Here is a 9388-nt window from a genome sequence, read left to right as displayed (position 1 = left end):
AATGCACTAAGCTGGGCTCCCTATGCTACACAGCAACTTCCCACTAGCTGTCTATTTTACAGACAGTAATAGTAGTGTGCATACATAAAAGCTGCTCTCTCAATATGTCCCACCTTCTCCTCCTTAGAGGCACACAGCTGCCCACCCCTCCTGCTGTTCCAGGAGGAGGCCGAGTGGCAGGTGGAATGGAGCCACCCCACCCGACTACATCATGGAGCTGAAGCATCCCAGCTGACTTAGAAACTCATTAACACAAAGCTAAGTCACTTCAGTCGTGTCTGACTCTGTGCGACCCCATAGACGGCAGCCCACCAGGCTTCCCCGTCCCTGGGATTCTCCAGGCAAGAACACTGGAGTGGGTTGCCATTTCCTTCTCCAATGCATAAAAGTGAAAGTGAAAAGTGAAAGTGAAGTCGCTCAGTCGTGTCTGACCTCAGCAACCCCATGGACTGCAGCCCACCAGGCTCCACCATCCCTGGGATTCTCCAGGCAAGAACACTGGAGTGGGTTGCCATTTCCTTCTCCACATTAACACAAAGGCAATGCTTATTGCTACATTCCACTGAAAATTTGACATTATTTGTTATGCAGCAGCTGTTAACTACTACATATATTTAATATGGGTCTTTTACTGGGAATATACAACAGCGAATAAAAAGACAGCAGCACTATTTATACTGGACTGAAGGGAAATGTGCAATATAGAAATATTATCTCTCTATCTATTAGGTACTGATTTAATTTGGGGCTTCCCTGGTGGCTCAGTTGGTAAAAAGAATCTGTCTTCAATGCAGGAGACCTGGGTTCAGCCCCTGGGTTGGGAAGATCCCCAGGAGAAGGACATGAAAACCTACTCCAGTATTCGTTCCTGAAGAATCCCCATGGACAGAGGAGCCTGGCAGGCTGCAGTCCATGGGATTGCAAAGAGCTGGACACTGCTGAGCAACTAAGCACAGCACAGTGATTTGATTTGAAGAAAAACTGAATCAGCAAAAAATATAAAGTAGCATGTGATAGATAATGAAATTGAAATTTTTCATTCTCTTCTCTGAAATTTGTCTCTTAATGTGACTTACATTTTTTCCTGTAGCATGTTCATCTTTTCCTAATTTGTATTTATTTTCATGTTACTTATTTATATATTACATGTTTACATACACTGACTTAAATATGTAAAATATTTACATAATGTTGTAAATATTTTTCTCAATTTACGTAAAATTTTATTTTAAATATAAATTAATTTAATAGTTTTTACTGTATGCTTAAAAAAATTTTACATTTCAATTAGCCATAATTGTTAGTGAGTTAATTTTGCATATGCTGTGAATTAGGAACCCAACTCTACTCCTACCTCTGACAAAGGTTTTCATCTCCAGTACTTAATAATCCAACTTCTCCTAGTTGATGTGAAATGTCATCGTTGCCACATAACAGGAGTTGAGTGACATATTTTTTTGAATAATATTTGCCTAATAATAGTCTCCTTCATTATATTAAATGGTATTAAAATATGCATGAAATTACTTTTGATGAAAAAGGCAGTAACATATACAACATAATATGCCCCTAATTCTATGAAACTAATACACCCCCACAAATACATGCAAAGAAGATTAGAAAGAAATCTAAGATATTTAAAGTAAAAGTGCCAGTCACTCAATCATGTCTGACTCCTTGTGACCCCATGGACTATAACCCACCAGGCTCTGCTCTCCATGGAATTCTCCAGGCAAGAATACTGGAGTGAGTAGCCATTCCTTTCTCCAGGGGATCTTCCCAACCCAGGGATTGAACTCAGGTCTCCTTAATGATACCTAATTCTGAGTGAATGGAAGGATAAGAGATAATTCTTATTCCTTCTTCACTCTTTTCTGTTCTTTCTAAATGATTTACTGTAAATATAAAATATTAAGACTGCATACAAATAAATAACTTTAAAAGAAAAAACTAAGACTTCAATAAGTTGAAAAGTTCTATTAACTAGAAGTCCAAGTTTATTTTATTTGTATTTCAGATAAAATAGCAAAGTATTTCTTGATTTTTCATAATTAATCCAATGGGATGACATTCAGCTTGCATTTAGCCAAAAAAAAAAAAAATTAATTTACATTTTCTTTCTCTTCTTAAAAGTCATTTCCCAACCCATCCTACTGCTAATCTTAGGAGTAAGATCTATTGTGTCCTTTAGATTGGTTCAGTTCAGTTCAGTTCAGTCACTCAGTCGTGTCCGACTCTTTGCGACCCCAGGAATTGCAGCACGCCAGGCCTCCCTGTCCATCACCAACTCCCGGAGTTCACCCAGACTCACGTCCATTGAGTCAGTGATGCCATCCAGCCATCTCATCCTCTGTTGTCCCTGTCTCCTCCTGCCCCCAATCCCTCCCAGCATCAGAATCTTTTCCAATGAGTCAACTCTTCGCATGAGGTGGCCAAAGTACTGGAGTTTCAGCTTTAGCATCATTCCTTCCAAAGAAATCCCAGGGCTGATCTCCTTCAGAATGGACTGGTTGGATCTCCTTGCAGTCCAAGGGACTCTCAAGAGTCTTCTCCAACACCACAGTTCAAAAGCATCAATTCTTCAGTTCTCAGCTTTCTTCACAGTCCAACTCTCACATCCATACATGACCACTGGAAAAACCATAGCCTTAGATTGGTTAGGTAATTCCTAATGTCACAGAAAGGAGGGAGGACTTAAAGCAGCTACCTAGAAGGACAGCCTCTCTTTGCTTAGAGAAATAAATTTGTACAGATATCCCCGTTACCCATCAAAGAGGCTTTCCCTAGACACAGAGAGATTCTATACTTGGAGAGAAAAGGATCCATCCAATGTCATAGTTGAATAATTCTATAAATTACCAAGACAAGGCATGTGGTAATTTCAACTCAATGGCTGAACTCTTGAGGGAAAACCCAAGTCTGAGAAAAGATATATTTACAAAGTGAGTGAAGAACTCCTGGCCTTCTTACTCCATCCCAGGGATACATCTCAACATATTCAAGGTACAAGGTAATAAGGAAAAGGAATTAACTACGACCTCTCCTGCCACATGTCAAAGTTAATTCTATTTTAAATGAGTCTTAATTATGCCAGTGAAGCTTAGACTTAAATAGAAAGAACATGTCCCTGAAACTGTAACTTTTACTGTGAGGATGAAGAAAGATTTAAAGTAAGTTTCCTTTAAATGTAGTGAGCCTAATTTTGAGACTACAGTATCAATTTTTGAGGCAATAAGCCCTACATCTCTCATAGAGTGGTTGGCTTGTTTTCACTCCCTGTCTGTGAAATTACTCACCCTAGGGAAAACTCTCATCTTCTAGAAAGTATTTAGCTTCTGATTGTCTGAACTTGGTGTATTCAATCACTGTACTAAGTTTTTTATTCACATGTATTCTTTTTGTTGAGGATATAAGACCTAACAATGTCATGCTGCTGCTAAGTTGCTTCAGTCTTGTCCGACTCTATGCAACCCCATAGACGGCAGCCCACCAGGTTCCCCCATCCCTGGGATTCTCCAGGCAAGAACACTGGAGTGGGTTGCCATTTCCTTCTTCAATGCATGAAAGTGAAAAGTGAAAGTGAAGTCGCTCAGTCGTGTCTGACCTCAGCAACCCCATGGACTGCAGCCCACCAGGCTCCACCATCCCTGGGATTCTCCAGGTGAGAACACTGGAGTGGGTTGCCATTTCCTTCTCCAATGCATGAAAGTGAAAAGTGAAAGTGAAGTCGCTCAGTCATGTCCGACCCTCAGCGACCCTATTTTTTTCCATGGTTGGAAGTCACCCATTTTTTGATAGCCTACTGTGTGCCAGGAGATGAGGTAAAACTATGAAGCTTATAGACTTTTATTGAAATATAATTGACACACAGCATTATGTTAGTTTCAGGTATACAGCATTATGATTTCATATATGTGTATATTACAAAATTATTAGCACTATATGTCTTTTTAACATCCATCGTCACACATGGTTATATTTTTAAGAATATTTGAAGCATCACTGTATGACAGATATAATCATTTTTTTCAGATGAATCTGAGATATAAAAAAGTAAACAACGTGTCCAAGGTCACATTACTTTTAAATGACTGGAGCTCAAATCCACACTTTTTGACACCAATGCTGGACATTCTTCCTATGGACTGCATTATCTCTTACAAGGGAAACCTTAATTCATTGCTGTATGACGTTACTTTTATGGAGATACACACACTAACAATAACTTATTTGCCAAATTTGATTGAAGTGTTAGTTTTCATATATGGACAGAGCTTCTCTCATTTATGCAGGTTAGATTGATGTCTTTCTAAATCATTCATTGTATGGGTTACCAAACTAACAGTATCTTCTTACTAAGCTACCATTTTGCGTTGTATCTGTCTTTACATTTTCAAAGCAATTTGGGGTTAGCAACAAAATAGAGAAGACAGTAAAGAGATTTCCCATATACTCCCTGCTCTCACACAGGAACAGCCTCTCCCATTTTCATTCTCAGTGGGTGGAGATGGACAGAATTTGAAGGAGCAGGCTAGCTGTCCACAAGTGTGGTCATCTTCACACTGCAGTGGAAAGCTTCACACTGCAGAAGAGGAGAAAGTTGTAAGAGAAGCCAGCCGGAGACCAGTGGGGCTAGGTTTCCTTCTCCCCCAAGTTCTGAAGATTTTAAAATAATGCTAATAGTAGACAATTATTAAGGTTATTTTTTGCTTTTAATTTTAAACAGTTTGATTTTTAAGAATAGTTTTATTTTTTAATTTATTTTATTGAAGTATAGTTGATAAAAGCAATTTTAGATTGGCAAACAAGTTGAAATAAAAGTAAAGAGGTTTCCCTGACCCTGTGCATGATGACTTTGTTATCTATACTCAACAGAATGATGTGTGTATATATATATATATTTTTTTTTTTTTCCCTAAGGATAAACCTACATTGACACATCATAATTATCAAAAGTTCATTGTCTACCTTAAGCTTCACACTTGCTGATGTACTTTCTCTGTGTTTGGATAAACCTTTCATTGCATATGTCTATTATTTTAACATCATACAGAATGTTTTCACTGCCTGAAAAATACTGTGCTTTGCCTATTCATTCTACTCTTCTGAACTACCCCCATAACTGCTGATCTTTTTTTTTTTTTAATCTATATAGTTTTGACTTTTCTAGACTGTCATATATAAATAGTTGCAATTACACAGTATATAGTTTTTTTATATTGCCTTCTTCACTTAGTAATATGCATTTAAGACTCATCCATGTTTTTTCATGGGTTGATAGCTCATTTATTTTTAACATTGCATAACCAGTCCATTCTGAAGGAGATCAGCCCTGGGATTTCTTTGGAAGGAATGATGCTAAAGCTGAAACTCCAGGACTTTGGCCACCTCATGCGAAGAGTTGACTCATTGGAAAAGACTCTGATGCTGGGAGGGATTGGGGGCAGGAGGAGAAGGGGACGACAGAGGATGAGATGGCTGGATGGCATCACTGACTTGATGGACGTGAGTCTGAGTGAACTCCGGGAGTTGGTGATGGACAGGGAGGCCTGGCGTGCTGCGATTCATGGGGTCGCAAAGAGTCAGACACGACAGCGACTGAACTGAACTGAACTGAATGTTCCATTTTCTAGATGTGCCATAATTTAGGGACTTCCCTGATAGCTCAGCAGTAAAGAATCTGCCTGCAAAGCAGAAGATGCAGGAGACATGAGTTTGATCCCTGAGTCAGGAAATTCCCCTGGAGGAGGAAATGGCAACCCACCCCAGTATTCTTGCCTGGCAAAATCCCATGGACAGAGGAGCCTTGTGGGCTACAGTCCATGGGGTCACAAAGAGTCAGACATGACTGAGCAATTAAGCATGAGCAGGGGTCACAATGGCACCCCACTCCAGTACTCTTGCCTGGAAAATCCCATGGATGGAGGAGCCTGGAAGGCTACAGTCCATGGGGTCGCTGAGGATCGGACACAACTGAGCGACTTCACTTTCACTTTTCACTTTCATGCATTGGAGAAGGAAATGGCAACCCACTCCAGTGTTCTTGCCTGGAGAATCCCAGGGACGGGGGAGCCTGGTGGGCTGCCGTCTATGGGGTTGCACAGAGTCAGACATGACTGAAGTGACTTAGCAGCAGCAGGGGTCGCAAAGAGTCGGACACGACTGAGCGACTGAACTGAACTGAACTGAGGAGCACCAGAATTTACCTACTAAAGGGCATCTTGGTTCCTTCCAAGTTTTGGCATTGATGAAGGAAACTGCTCTAAACACCTGTATTCAGGTTTTTTCATGGACATAAAATTTTTGCTTCTTTAGGTAAACAGCAAGGAGTGCAATTGCTGGATTATATGGTAAGAGTATACTTAGTTTTATAGGAAATTTCTACAATGTCTTCCCAAGTGGCTGTTCTATTTTTACAGCCCCATCAGCAATGCATGCACAGTCCTGTTGCTTCTCATCCTCACCACCAATTGCTGTTGTCAGTTCTCTGGATTTTGGCCATTCTGACTGGTGTGTAGTCATTTTTTCTTATTAATTTGCATCTCCCTGATAGCATGATGTGAAGCATCCTTTTGTATGCTTATTTGTCATCTGCATACTTTCTTTGGTGAAGTAACTGTTATGGCCTCTGGCTCACTTTTTAATTAGTTACTTGCTTTCTTACTGTTGAGTTTTAAGAAATTTTACCAGGCTTAAGAGTTTTTAAACCTGGTAAAACATCTTCCTTAATTGGTAGAATTCACTAGCAAACCCATCTTGTCATAGTGCTTTCTGATTTAGAAAGCTATTGATTATTGATTTAATTTCTTTAGCAAATACAGGTCTATTCATATCATCTGTTTCTTCTTAAGTGAGTTTTGGTATACTGTGTCTTTCAAGAAATTAATCCATTTCATCTAGGTTATCAAACCCCTGTGTTTTCCGTTCTCACCAGTAAAATCATTAGATTAAGATTTTTATTTAGGAGAACTAGACAGAACTTAAAACAAATAAAACACAAGTTGGGTAATTATGGTATTATCATATGGTAATATTTGTGCAATCAAGTTTTTAGATTTTTATCATCTTATAAGAAGGGCGAGGACAGAGAATGGGAAACAGAACTGTCAAAAATGATGGCATATGGTAATCATTCAGAGTTTTAGTATTTTAGTCAACAAGGTCAGGCTAGGGGTGACTTGGGAAATAAAAAGTAAGTAGTTGCCTCAAAGAAGGTGATTAGAGAGGGTAAACCATTAAGAGAATTGGTTCAGGAGAAACTGACATCAGAATTCACTTTTGTGGACTCTGTGCAGGCCAGAAAATGAACTTTTTGAGTTTAGAGTGGGTTTCACTGAGGATATTGAGTTCACCTTCTCCAAATATGACTTTCCCTGTGGGGATTTTATATTACCAATACAGATATCAAGGGATTGATGAGAAGTCCGTGTAAGAAAATATGTTAAGTGATATTCTAAGTCTGATATTGTAAGCATCATTCAGTAATATTTTGATGGAATCTACCTACAAAATCGAAAGTGAGAGGACAAATAAAATGTGTATTAGTAAGAGTGACTGAATTAAGAAAATCAAATTCCACTAGTTATTCTTCTGAGTTCAACTTTCTAATATAATGGAAAGCAAAACCTCTGTTAAGTCCCCAAGATACATTTTTTTTTCATGAGGTAGATTATAAACTTGTAATTGACTCATCAAATTTGTAGCTTGAAGGGGCCCATCCCACACACCTGCAGTTCCCATTGGATAACTGAAAGCATCCCTTCCTTCTCTTTGATGTGTTAAATTCCCAAAAGCCATTGGTGATTTAGAGACTTCTCTGAAGAAAACTATTCCTGGAATAGGATAGAAGCGTTAATGTTTTTAAATATCCTCTAGCTCCTTAGATTTAAGGAACAACAACAACAAAATAATTCTAAGTAAAAGAGAATCAACTAAGAATTTCCAGACATTTTCTTTATGAAACCAGATGGTAACTGTTCATTGATATTTTCTAAATGAGGCATCCGGAGGGACAAATGAGTGGGAATAGATAACTAGAGCTGCCTATATTCAACTTAGCATCAAATTTAGCTGCAAATGCAGGGCAGTTAAAAGTCCAGGCAGTCATTACTTAATCTTTACAGATATCTATTCCTTGAAAAGGCTTTGCTTTTGTTATTTTGACTTTAAAAACAAACAGTGTTTTTCTTTTGAAATAATTAAAGGGAAAGGAAGTCTAAAGAGAGACTGAGTGACATCCAATATTCTCTAATACCCTCTTGTTGCTTTAGGTGATTGGTATACTTAATTAAGGAGGGTCCTGGGTCTATCATCGACCAGGGCCTGACCTGGGGGTGGAGGAAACAAGTGAGTTGTAACCTGACCGAGCCCAGGTGTGTGCCTGCAGGTCACACACTGGGAAAACATGTGGCCGCAGCAATCCTTTTCCTAGTCTTGCCCTGCCTTTAACTGTTTCAGGTCTTCTCAAATGTCCACATTCTCTCATGCTTAGACGATGTCAGCATGCTTTCCTATAGATTAAGATTTTCAAGTTTGAAAAGGAAGTGCATAAGGTTAAGGGTCTTATTTAAGTCTGTAGAGTCCATGGCAAAGAATATAACTCTTCTCTTCTGACTGCCAATTGCTGTTCAGTATGCTGCAACACAGTTCATTTACATGTGCACTCTCACTAAGCCATGCATGCACGTTGCTTAAAAGAAACATTTTCTTCTTCTAGAGTGTAGCATTACTTTATTATTTCTTCCTTTCATCTTCTCTCTTTCCTTCCCTCTCTACCTCTTTTTGTTTTTCCTTTTTTCCTTCGTTTCTTTTCTTTTTTTCCCATTTATCCATCGATTGGTCCACTTGTCTACCTGACACAGATAAAGCAATCTTTGTTTTTGCTGGGTTCCAGAAAACTGAGTTCTTGTACATCCAGAATATAATGTTAAGGAAAATGCAATGACAGATAAGCTGTGTTCTCTGTGAATTTTTCAATCCTACAAGAGGTGTCTATTGATAGAAAGACTGTGGATTGATGAGGGAGTCTTCAAATCCCACACACACAGAATTAAGGGGAAAAGATTCAATGGACAATAAACAATCTTATTGTAAATTGTCCATAAGCCACAAGATATATACCTACAGAAAATAAACATTTAAAAAATGATCTTACTTCACATTAACAAAGAACATGCCATTAAAAAAAAAAAAGTACATGCACCTGATTACTTATGTGGTTTATATTTCAACATTTTATTTGTAATTCTATTTATGAAAATATTCTAGAACTGATAACACATTTACCTGAGCTTTTAAAATTAATCATTTAATTTTAATTGGAGGCTAATTGCTTTACAATATTGTGGTGGTTTTTGCTTACATTGACATGAATCAGTCACGGGTGTAC

The sequence above is a fragment of the Bubalus bubalis genome, chromosome 20 (genome assembly GCF_019923935.1).
Source record: "Bubalus bubalis isolate 160015118507 breed Murrah chromosome 20, NDDB_SH_1, whole genome shotgun sequence".
Classification (NCBI taxonomy): Eukaryota; Metazoa; Chordata; class Mammalia; order Artiodactyla; family Bovidae; genus Bubalus; species Bubalus bubalis.
This window is presented reverse-complemented; position numbering follows the sequence as displayed.